Source organism: Heterocephalus glaber, unplaced genomic scaffold, assembly GCF_053883595.1.
Source record: "Heterocephalus glaber isolate CG9 unplaced genomic scaffold, H.glaber_assembly_v1.0 deba00001444, whole genome shotgun sequence".
Classification (NCBI taxonomy): Eukaryota; Metazoa; Chordata; class Mammalia; order Rodentia; family Bathyergidae; genus Heterocephalus; species Heterocephalus glaber.
In genome coordinates this window covers 15,940,085-15,952,629 of record NW_028258297.1, presented here as the reverse complement: position 1 = coordinate 15,952,629, position 12,545 = coordinate 15,940,085, and the positions used below count along the sequence as shown (strand labels likewise).

The 12,545-nt window shown below is 37.6% G+C and overlaps 1 long non-coding RNA gene across 1 annotated transcript in view; it reads left to right on the top strand.

Annotated features, from left to right (window-relative positions):
* Positions 1–4,488: 4,488 nt before the first annotated feature.
* Positions 4,489–12,545, top strand: part of LOC110349407 (uncharacterized) — a 578,466-nt gene continuing 570,409 nt past the window's right edge. Inside the window, exon 1 of the long non-coding RNA XR_002395345.2 lies at positions 4,489–4,770. This is a non-coding gene — a long non-coding RNA (uncharacterized LOC110349407). The remainder of the gene's footprint in view (positions 4,771–12,545) is intronic.

The following is a 12,545-nucleotide window of genomic DNA, read 5'->3' as shown; positions in this document are numbered from 1 at the left end:
AGCTGGCTGCCATTTTCCAGCATGATTCTGCCTAATCTGGGTCTTTTTCTCTAACTATGAGGTCCATTCTTGCCTTTCTGGGCTTACTGGCATTTCCTTTGACAGAAGATAAACAAAAACAGGAACTGATATTCCAGAGTTTCTGTCATTTCTTTACTTTCAGTGGCCCAAAGCCACGTATCTATTCTTTTTATCTTCTCCATCTGCTTCAAACAGACCAAAAGGCTCTTTTTTGTTGATTGTTGGGATTTCTGAAAGCTTGTTCTCATTTTTGACTTTAATCTGTCTGACATTGCTCATCCAGTTTCATGACACTTGTTTGTGGCTCCTCAACAGTTGATTACCACATCCTCTTCCTTCTCTTCCTCAGTGGAAGTATCTGATGTTGTGTTGTCAGCATTCTATGTCTGCGAGCTTCCTTTCCTCTTGAACTGTCTCCCTTCTCAGAGTTTCTGTCTAAGGAATCTTACTCAACCAACCCTTCTGTAATCTCCTTTTTTACAGCACTGGTCTTCCCAACGTTGGTTGTAACACACCCTAGATGAAATAATTGGTTCTTCTGAAGGGACAACATTCTGCATCCAATTTCTCTACTTAAAAACCCATTCAACTCACTGTTTCTGTCTCCTTCATTACTTCTTCCTTCAGAGAGATAAAATGATTGACCGTGAAAGTGAAGAATCCATCTTACCAACAGAAAAATGACCACTGTGGTATGTTTGTTAAATTCTTCACCAAGTGTCCAGCCAGAATTTGCTTTTGGCAGACAAACTTATATTTTATCGTACCATACAGAGCAAGAAAAGTATGAGTACTGTGAGAGAAATGCTATTAAAGAAGGCACATAAATAAATAAAATTAATTAAAATGGTTTGTTGTGATAAATAGCTTGGTTTACAATAGGGTATTTGGAAGCTAACAGGCCTTAAAATGCTTTAGGGCAATGTCCTTTATTTCTAACTATAGCTCTTGAGGTATTCAGCAAACATATTACAGGGAATGAGTTTTACTAATTGATTTTTTGTTATAAATTATGCAGTTCTGGGAAACACAAGAATGCGTTTTAATTTGCAAAATACATTAATTCTTTTAGTTTTCCTTATCAATCATCCAGTGAGTAATGGTGGTTGATGATTTAGCCAACGAGAAACACAGGAGTTGTCTGATGTTACCAAGAACAGGTAAATAGGTTTAGACAAGAAATCGCGGGACACAAGATCCTCCCGCCAAAGATATGTGATGTTGGCACAGGGAGGGCTGTTAAAAAAGTGTCATGGTTTAATAAAATTCTCACTCCCAGATAAACAAGATAGACTAATGTCTTCCAAAATTTTATCACTAAATAATAGACTTTATTTTTCTTTCCCTTATCCCTTATTTTGAAATATTGACTTTGATGGTCAAAACTTCTGCCAGGCATAAGATAATTAATAATGGGTCTCTCAGTTGATATATTTTTCACCAGAAACAATTAAATTTTTCTTTTGGTACCAGGGATAGAACTTGGGTCCTTGTGCTTGCGCAGCAGGTGGCGAAACCACTGAGCTAAATCCCTGGCCCTAGAAACAATTAAATTTGACATTTTAGTTATCCTCTTGCTTTATCATGAGTCAGTCATGCAGCCATTTAAATTTATGGATTATTAGCACTAGTTCATGCGCTATCAAGGATCCTAAACTAGAGGGATTATATTTTCTTTGGGTACTCAGATTCTCATCATGATTCAGAGTATGCCCATAATTCCATGATTTTTGTTTTTAAAAAACTGTTTCAGTCAACACAGGAAAATGTAAGGGAAATTTAGGAAAGTGAAAATAGATAGTGAAGGAAGCTTCTTTTTGCAAATAGTTTCTCCCTCCTCCCAAGGGGCTGGGACTACTATAGATTGGATCTGGAATGTCCCCAGATGTATCATGTTTTAGAAGCTTGGTTCTTAGCTTGGTGCTTTTGGCATGGGGTGGAACCATTAAGAGATAGGTCCTAGTGGGAGTTGGGTCCTAAGTCTCTTCCACTCTCTCACTTTCCGGCCATTAGGGGAGTGGTTTTGCTTTACCACACCATACCCACCATGATATGTGGCCTCACCACAGGTCTGCACGCATCAAGACCAACAGATCATGGACTCGAATCTCCAAATATGTGAGTCAAAATAAACATTTTCTCTTTATAAATTGATTATCTCAGGTATTTGTTGTACTGATTAAACACTGGCTAGCAAACTGGCTAGTATTTCTTTAGGTATATTTTTCACAGGCTCTCTCCACAGTAGAAGAATTAAAGAAGAAAGAAACATATGTAACACAGGTGGTAAGAAGAGGAAGGGGAAGGAAAATAAGGGCCTGAAGAAGCCAGAGTCAGCAGTGGGAGACTGGGGTGCCTTTGTTTATCTCTTTTCTAAAACAGGTTTGGTGTGACCAGGAGTCTTCCAGCAGTGGTCAAGTGAGATCAACAACTGTGTATTTTTTATATATACAGGGCAGGAAAACATATTTATCTGAAAAAAACAAGAGTATTTTACCTCAGACTTTCATTATTTAACCAGATTTGTAAAGCATTTATTTTATGGGTGTGTAATTATCCAAGTTGTAGTTGATAATTTAATTTCTAGAAGTAATTGAGCTAGGAATAATGCAGTAATAGCTACCATTTATAAAGAACCTGTCATGAACAGTTTTCTCATTCTTACAGGCACAGGGCAAGGCAGGTTTTATATATACTTTAAACACAAGAAAACTAAATTTCAGAAGCTTCAACAATTGCCTAATGTCACACAGACAGAAAATTTAGAGTTTAAATTCAACCTCAATTTTGTTTGCTTTAGAGTCCATCTTCTCTTCCCTTCAATATTCTTTCTTTACCACAGATAGCTGCAAAACTCTGGCTATTAAAAGGCTTTTGGTTAAACATAGGTGTGGTTCCTTCAATAGATCACTTTAAATCCCCAGGGATGATTTTGAGGTCTTCAGATTTTCAGGGGCTTAGAATTAGATTTATCTAGGAGTTTAAGAAAAGTGATGCTGCTTTTATGAATTTGGATCATATAAATAAAACACTTTTGGGCATTCTTTAGAATGGAACTGCAAAAGAATGAATTTTGGAAATAGAAAAGACAAGCAAGTAGTGAAACAGACTTGAAAAGAGACACTCAAAAGACTATCACAATATCAAGGGATTCCTGAAACAGCTCTGAAGAGTGTTTGGAAGAGGTAGGATGACATATTTTTCAATCAAGTCTACTTTTCTTCTATATTGTGAACTTTTAGAAGATAAAGACCTATCTTTTTCATGTTTGGATACCTAGAGGTTGGCACAGGTATTCAAACAGGCTTGAATGAATGCATCAAGCCTTTAATAGATACTTTTGAGGTGACCAGTTCAAAGATCAGTTGTATTAAAGAATAATAGCATATAAAGTATTAAGATTTTTGCCTCACAAGAAATGAAACAAGTTTTGGCTGCTAGAGTCAGTAATCATATCAATTATGGGCAAGACCCCCAATTTATCTAGAGTGACAAATGATGTCAGATTCAGGATTTGTAATTTATGGGTATGATATCTAACCCAGTTCTTCGATTATAGCCTTGTTGATCACACATCCTCCTGACTCCTCTATTTATACAGGTACAATCCAATTGCTATTAAAATGTCATAGATTGGGTGGTTCCTTTTCCTCTACAAAGCTATTCTACTCAGCAGAATAGCATAAAACTCTAAGAAAGATCTCCTTGCCATGTGTCAATCAAAATCATGCACATAAAATAACGTACATTTCCTTAACGTCATGAATTTGAGATACATTTTCTAATGCTTTGTTTTGTTTGATTTTTATTTTTAATTAAGTTAACTAATTCAGTCAGCACTTAGGCAGCACTAGCATCAGGTAAAGGGATGAGCTAGAGGCACAGGTCAGGTGACAGCAGTGCACATGCTTGAAAAATACACTGGAGAACTGCCGATGTGCACAAGTCCAGTTCTTAAACACACAGTGCTAAGATCCGCCAGAGGTAGCAGGTCCTCTGCATGAGGCTGGCGCACAGAACATTGGTATGGTGCTGAGGACCTGTGACGGTGAAGCCTGTGATGACAATGATGACCTTATAGTGAAGGTATCCTATACGATATTTAACTTGTGTTTCCATCTTCATTTTAGGGGGGGAGCTATTTCTGCCTTTCACACCTAGAGGCCTTGGCATAGGAGGTAATTGCTTACCCTACAACAAGTTTTGAAAAGTCAAACATGCAACACTGATTGTTTTAGAGGAATATAATTCCTCACTTCCACAAGCCACAAAGACATTTCAGAGTTCACTTTTCTCACCCAGTAGCTAAGGCCCGAGGCCAGTGATTTTTAAATCTTGATTGCTGTCAGAATCACCAGGGGAGCTTGGTAAACATGCAAAAGGCCAGGCTCCTCCTTCTTCCAGGACAGCCTCTACGGCCCTTATTAAGCCTTCAGGTGATTTCAATATTTAGCTAAGTTAGGGAACTATTGCTCTCAGCGTGGGATTCTCGTCCTCTTTCTGCGTTCTTGGTGTTTGAACATACTCTCCGCATAGTTCTATCTCCTGTCTCCTGCTCTCAGGGTCTTCATTTGGTTTTACATATGAATCCTACTTTTGCTGACCCTTTTCAGTCTGACCCATTCTGACTCTTTGTGTCTCCTGTCTATTTTGCCTGTGTACCTGTGGGAGTCTGGCTTTTTCCTGTTGGCCTCCTTCAGTTGTCTCCTGGACCTCAAAGGACTCTGCACCACCTATGAGGAGGACGAGGTAAGGGCAGCATTCAGAGTTCAGCACATTTATTTTCTGCACTAGCATTCTATGTTGAGCAAAATCAAATTTGTGGCTTTATTTTGTTTTAAAACTATATCAGACATGGTATTAGTACGATTTCTTAACATACAATTATCCCTCTAATTTCAGATTTCTGGGTAAATCACTCATAAATATTCAATAGCTGCTCTATTTGTTAATAAAATGTGGTGTAACTGGGTAAATTTTTTGAAAAACGTGGGCAAATACTCATAATGGAGAAACAGGCATATTTCCACGAAGTGATTATTCATGGCACCTGTCTGTTGACCTCAGGAAAACAAAGTGAGACCACTTGATATCTGACCAGCAGAGTCGATTGATTGTCCATATAATGCAAAAGGGAAATCTTAGACATAAGGCTTATTCTCAGTAGAAGAATCTGTTTGCTGAAAAAAAAATTACAATCTAGGATTTATGTTTAGGTACCTGGTAAACTGTCATAATCTTTGATCTATAATAGAAAATACATAGATAGTACACAACAGTGATATAAGGTTTTAGATTTATTCTTTCATTGCACTGTCATATCCCCTTGAGATTTCTTTAGCTGTGATGTGTTCAGAATAAAGTCCAGAACCTATGGAGAACACAATCACTTGCCACATGCTCTGGCAAGACGTCACTGGATGCATAGTAGAAGGGACAGTCAAGGAGGCATCATGAGTTAAGTCAGGAGATGCAAAGAGGCAGGCCTTTCCCTTGTGAAAAATTGGAAACAGTCTGTTTTGTCTTAATCTTGGTGCTTAAGGGCCAAGTAGAGCCATAGCAGGCAGGAAAAAGAAATCACTCCTTTTGGAGGACCTTGATTGAAAAAGATTTCAAATGTCCACTGTGATATCCCATATTCAAATAACATTTCAAATTCAGTTTCTAAAGAAGAGATCAATCATTGTAGTAAACTCTTGTTCGTGCCTTTTGGCTCTCTGACATCTTTAATTCCTTTCATTCTTTGAGAATTTTCCCATTTTATAAAGCAGATATTTCTTCCTACTATAAATCTAGGCATTCAAATAATCATTTTTGCAGGTAGGGACTGAGCCCATGACCTGAAAGTTCTACCAAACACATACTTCTGTCCAGATTTGTGTGGGAAGCTGGTGAAGGGTCTCCAGATGCCACTCTGAGGGAGGTGATGACAGGGTGGCACTGAAGGTGAGAAGTAGATGGGCAGCAGCCCAGGCCTCATAGATGCAGCTAGAAGGTTTACTGTGCCATCAGTTGAGCTGACAGCATGGGAGTTGTACACAGAAATTCCATGATTTGGAGACTCTTGAGCTTGATTCTCCAGTTTTCTTATCTATGAAAGCTCAATGTCCTTTAAAATAATCATCTATCTACTTACATGAGTCAGCCTTAGTTTCTTTCTACTTTGCAAATAAGAGGCTTGACCAGCTTGCGATGGTGCACCTGTAGTCTTGGCATGTGGGAGGCTAAAGCAGGAGGATTGAGAGTTTAAGGCAAGAGGTCTGACAAATAGGGTTACTTTTCTTTATAAATTTTTTTGGAAAGATTATTAGAACTCACATATTAGATTTTATTGCATAACCTTCAGAAAGTATAACTTCCCAATTTAAAAATAATTAAGACAATATTTAATGGTAAACTCCCACTTGTAGACCATGGTGATCTTTGCAAAAGGCAAATATTTCTATTTGTATAATAATATTGACAAAAAATCATTTATTACATATGATATGGATGGAGCAAGAGCTAGAATGATCAGCTGCATAATTGAGTAGGTTTTTCTTTTTCTGCTTATTCCTCTTGAGATTCAGTAGAGAGGAGTTTTGTCTAGGCAATTAAGCATTCATGTTGGAGATTTCATTCCTAGGGTTTTAGAGGTCTCTATTGAGTTACCCAGAAGCTAAGGGCCTAAACTAAAACTCTCTTTTATAAGTCCTAGTACAAGTAATACTGTAGAATGTGGTGGGCACAACTACACTCAGGGTGAACATACACACTCGAGTGCTGTGCCTTGCCCTGTGTTGTGCATGACTCTGGAGAAATATGGTCCAAAGCCAGCTCCAGAAGGGATCAAAATATCTAGATAGGAAGGCCTTGAGTACTGTTCCTGGCTTAATTTAAAGATGCAAATCTAGAGTTTTGAGAAGACAGACAACTCATCCTTAAGGTAAGTTTCCTGGAATATAATTGAAAATTAAATCGTGATGAAGAGTTGGAAGTTAACTTTCTGGAATATAATCTGTAAATCCAAAGCTATTTTCCAATGACCAGTGACTAGCTAGAAGGAAGCAGGTTTGTCACCTGGGTAAGCCAAGACCCTGGCCAAGTAACATGCTGAAGAGATGACCGCACTATCTTAGGAAGAAGAGGCCAAGAGAGAACCTGGAGTCAAACACAGCTTTATTTGAGCTTGAGGGCGAGTTGATATGATAACAGGTTCTATGATTGTCTTAATTAGACACAGTGCTCAGCTCCTAATTGCTTGTGTAATAATAAAGGAGATGAATGGAGTAGTAAACAAATAGTGTAGACTAGCATATATTTGTAAGAACATATTGGGTTATATTTAGCCCAAATGCAATAGAATGGATTTAGTTCTCACAATAATTCCATGAGGGAGGTACAATTATTTTCACTTATAATGCTCTATCTTTAGTGAAAAGACCCTGCCCAGCGATCTGTTACCTAGTGTCCTCAGTAATAGAATACTAAAAAATCAAATTTACAAAACCCAAAGAAGCATAAAAATGAAAACTAAAATTTGCTCCCAATTGCTTACTAATTAGTAAACAAACAGGTTTATTCGTTACCATTAACAGTAGATAATCAGCTCACAGATATTTGAAGATTTATTCCTACAGAATATTTTCATGGGAAATTTCATGATGACTGAAGAGGAAAAAAATCAAAGCAAACATTTCAGGGAATATTACCTTGATTGTGCTCAGCTGTGCAGGAACAAAATCATAACTAGATATGCCTGTTCATTAATTTTGTTTTCTTAATCATATTGGCCCTGGGCTGGGAGTGTTTATACCAGCCCTATCTTTTATGCTGTTTAATGTGTCTAGGTATCATGTTGACATGGTAATTATCTCAATTTTAAAGTCAGTGGTGATCAAAGTTTCATATGCATAAAAAGCAACTAGGGTCCTTATTAAAAAGGAATATTTATAGGTTTCACCCCAGAGTGTGTGATTCATCACTTCCATTACTAATGCAGATGATTTTGGGTCTACTCTCTGGGAAATTCCTCAGGTGAGAAATGACAGTAGCAATGACTAGGGCAGTATCTCAGGACATTGGTCAGGTATTTGTGGGATATTCTTTAAACACTTTATTTATATGAAGCCTTTTCCTTGACGACTTCCAATTTCCCCCAAACCCTTAGTTCTACCATCTTCAACTCAACTTCCCAATGGATTCCCCCTGTGCCACCATCAGATCTATTTATAAAAGGAGCTAAGCATTGCAGGTTAGATTGCCCAGAGTCTGCCCATCAGGCAAGGCTGAAAGCTTTGTTCAGGTGTCTCACTCACATCTTGGCGATGCCTTTTGAGGAAGTGTGGGTCCTGTTCTGTAGGAAGAGGTCTGCATGGGGGACCCCGTATTATCCAGCTTTCCCATTCTAGGGGATTCAACCTGTTCATCTGGTTACAAGGCAGAAATGTCATGGTGTAAGGTATGGCAGAGCAAAACTGCTTAGTTCATGGCAGCAGGAAACAGAGCAGGAAAACAGTGCCAGAGAGGAAAGTGTATAGGACTGGACACAAACCCCCAAGGCCACGTCTCCATGACCCACCCAGACACATCCAGATATGTGGTCCACCAATCCCCTGGGAGGACCCCAAAGCCAATCAAGTTGACACAATCAAGCTTAACCATTACAGACTACAAATCCTGAGTTTGGATCAAGTCTTTGTCAATTATAAGTTGCACAATTTTGGGGAAGTAGTTATTCGTGCTCTTAGGAAATTAATTCTATCATAGGAAAAATGGAAATGATTTCTAGTTTGTTTAGTTGCTGCAATGACTCAATGATATCAGTGACTCATTCAACAAATGTTCATTGTGCCCCTATTGTATGCTGGGATCTAGTGGAATATAGCATTATACAGTAGGAAGTTCCTACTGTCATGGGGCCTGTATTATAGAGGAAAAGGCAGACAAGAAAGTAGATAATAAAATAATGGGTTGGAATTAAGTACTATGAAGAAAAATCAAGCAAGGTAATTGGATAGATTGATTGCCATGGGTGGCTGGGTGATGGGGTATTAGGGTGAGATAATTTATGTTAGAAGGCCACAGTAAGGTAATGTATATAAAAGTAAAAGTAAGTTCTTAGATAAATGTTCAGGAACATTGAATAAATTTGAACTAACACAAGTTGTTCTTGCTCCTAATCATGTTTTCTCCTGTATATATTAAACAACCTTATTATCTTTCAATAATTTAGTTTCCTGTCAAGTTATAGTTCATTATAGGACAAACTTCCACTTGTAAAGCTTTTTAGTGAGAAAATATACACAAGACATCTCTTGTCTATGGTTAAAAGGAACATATAGATTAATTTCATTAATATTTATCAATTACCTATGGCATGTCAGACATGTTATAGAAATTGCAGATAGGAAGGTAATGATTGACATGGTCTCAATTGTCATTAATTTTAAATACCAGCAGGAGTGACAGACGTTCAGCTACCAGGGAAACAGGGATTAAAAACTGATTTCCCACTTAATTACTGAAACACAGTAAGTTCTATAAAAGTTTAAGAGTGATCTTGAAATAACATATCAGAACTATCTCACTTAGTGAATTAGCTAAGCCCAACCAAGGGGGAATGAGATGGGTCAGGGGAGAGGCTTAGGGAGAGGGTAACATATGACTTCTTCTTAAAATTTTGTATAATTGACAAGATCATATCTAAGGTGTACAACATCATGTTTTGAGATACATATATGCTGTGAAATGATTAGTACAATCAAGCTACTTAACATATCCACCATCTCACATGCTTAGCGCAGTTCTTAAATTCCAACACTTGGAAATACTTTATAATAGCACAAGTCAAAAAATATGTGTAAAGAAGAAAAATGTGCTCAGTATCTCACTCCCAGAGACAGATTAAAATGGTTAAGTGGGGGCCAGGGATTTAGCTCGGTGGTTCTGCCACCTGTCTTGCAAGTGCAAGATCCTGAGTTTGATCCCCCGTACCAAAAAAAAAAAAGGTTGAGTGAACACATTTCTAGATGATTTGTTGCTATCACTATGCATTAAAACATTTAAAAAAATTTGGTAATGCATATATACTACTTTGTAACTTGTTTCACTTAATGGAGAATGGTGGACACCTTTTCACCTCAATAAATTCATGTCAACATTATGATCTCTCAAAGATGTAATTAATACTTTTTTATCTCCCTTCTTCTTTTCCTTATATCTCTTCTTGTTCCCCCTTATTTCCTCCCTCTTTATAGTAATAGTCTCCCTTCTTATTTCATCTTTTTTCTGGATTACACATATTAGGGAAAACATGCAATGTTTGTATTCCCAAGTCTGACTTATTTATCTTAACATAATGATCTCCAGTTATATTCATTTTCCTGCAAATGACACAATTTTGTTCTTTTTGATGGCTGAATAATATTCCATGTGTGTGTGTGTGTGTGTGTGTGTGTGTGTGTGTGTGTATAATCACAATTTCTTCATTCATCTTGATGGGCACCTAATCTGGTTTTTTATCTTGGCCATTGTGAATTGTGCCACAATAAAATTGGGTATGCAAGTGTCTCCATAATATGCCGACTTTAATTCCTTCAAATGTATACCAAGGAGTGGTATACCTGGGTCATACTGTAGAGGAACATATACTTATAAAAATGCTTATTATAAAAAATTAGTCTGTATGCAGTCTGTATTGAGCAAGTACATAATGAGAGAACTGGGAGTTTGGATTAGTTTTGGGAGATCGTATAAGAGGTAAAATGAACAAATGCTAGTCATTTATTTCATCTGATGGTGGAGGTGGTTGGTGATGATTTCTCACATGTTTGGTTCTCCATGTACAACTGGGGAAGAGAATATTCATATAACATCGCTGATCTTATATTATGCTGTCACCCTTAGGCAGTGGGAATGATAACTTCTTTGACTTCATTGTACTTAGCCTGGTGTTACTAAAAGAGCAGTGGATTGAAAGTCAAGGAAATCCATGTTATAGTACCAACTCTGTCACTGCATCTGACAATTCTCTTAACCACTAGGCATGGATTTGGCTTTATCATTGATAAAATATTGGATTACAAAATGTCTAAAATTTCAGGTTTAGGTTTTTATGGTAGTTTCTGTTGGTCTAATAATGTTAAGTAGTGTTTAATTAGCACAATTTTTTTTTTTTTTAGCACCCTTTAAGTCACAGTAACCAAATTAGTCCAGCTAAAAATCCAGGTATTGTCCTTAAATCCTTTCCCACAAATGCCATCTCTGATTTGGTATACATTGTTTTTTTTTTTTTTTGGTACTGGGGATTGAACTCAGGACCTTGCACTTGTGAGGCAGGGGCCGGAATCACTGAGCTAAATCCCCGGCAGCCATCTCTGATTTGGCATCAAATCATTTGCATTCTACCCACACAATATATCATGATTTTGCCTATTTCTCTTTATTGCTTCTACTATTGCCCTAGTCCTAATCTGAGTTACTAGTTATTCTTTCCTGGATGATTGTGTCTTTTCTTAAATGAGCTTCCTTCTGCTCTTGCCTTCCTCATAACCTGCTCTTCGTGCAGTAGCTAGAGGGTGCTTTTAAAGATGCAAATCAGACTATGCAACTCCAAGGGCCAAGTGTTCCACTTACTTCCAGTTAGAATAAAATCTGAATTTTTGTTCTTTCTTAAAAAGTTGTCTTGGTAGTCGCCTGTCTGCTTCTTCTTCCTTATCGCTTATCACTCCCTCCTCTGTTTCAGGTCCAGATTCTAGCTACACTGTGTTTATTTCCTTTCCTGGAAAATGCCAGCCTCTTTTGGCCTTAGCAAGCTGTTTATGGTGTTGTCATGGCTGGTTTCTCCTTGTCTTTCAGTTCTCAGCTTAGATGTTGCCCCTTTAGACGGACCTCTCCTGACTCCCCAGTCTAGTGGCAGCATGGTAACTCTCAATTATGTTGGTCTATTTTAATTCTCTGAAGGACATTCAGCATCCTCTTTTATGTGGATTGTTTATTAATGGATTGGTATCTTAGGATGTAAGCTCAGTGAGAGAAGCAACTTTGGCCTTCATCATGTCCCCAGACTATTTATGATAGAGAAATGGAATCAACTGAGGCATCCATTGATGGGTGAATAGACAATGAAAATGTGGTCTATGTACATAATGGGATGTTATTCTGCTGTAAAAAGAAGGAAATTCTGTTGTAAAATGGAAGGAATGGGAGGATACTGTAGGTGAAATAAACTAGACACAGACAAATACCACATGTTCTTTATCATATGGAAGCTAAAAATGTAGAAGAGGGTAGAATAGTGATTATTAGAGGTAGAGAAATGCAGGCGGTAGGGAAGTTAGAGAGAGGTTGAGTAACAGGTACCAAAATACATTTAGATAGAGGAATAAGCTGTCATATTCTATAGCACAATAGGGTGTGTATAATTTAGAATAACCTGTTATATATTTTATGACACATATATGTTACGTGATTGTTAAAGGCAGGAGCTCAAAGGCTCCAGACAGAAAGAACTGATGAGATGGAAATGGAAATGCTAACTACCC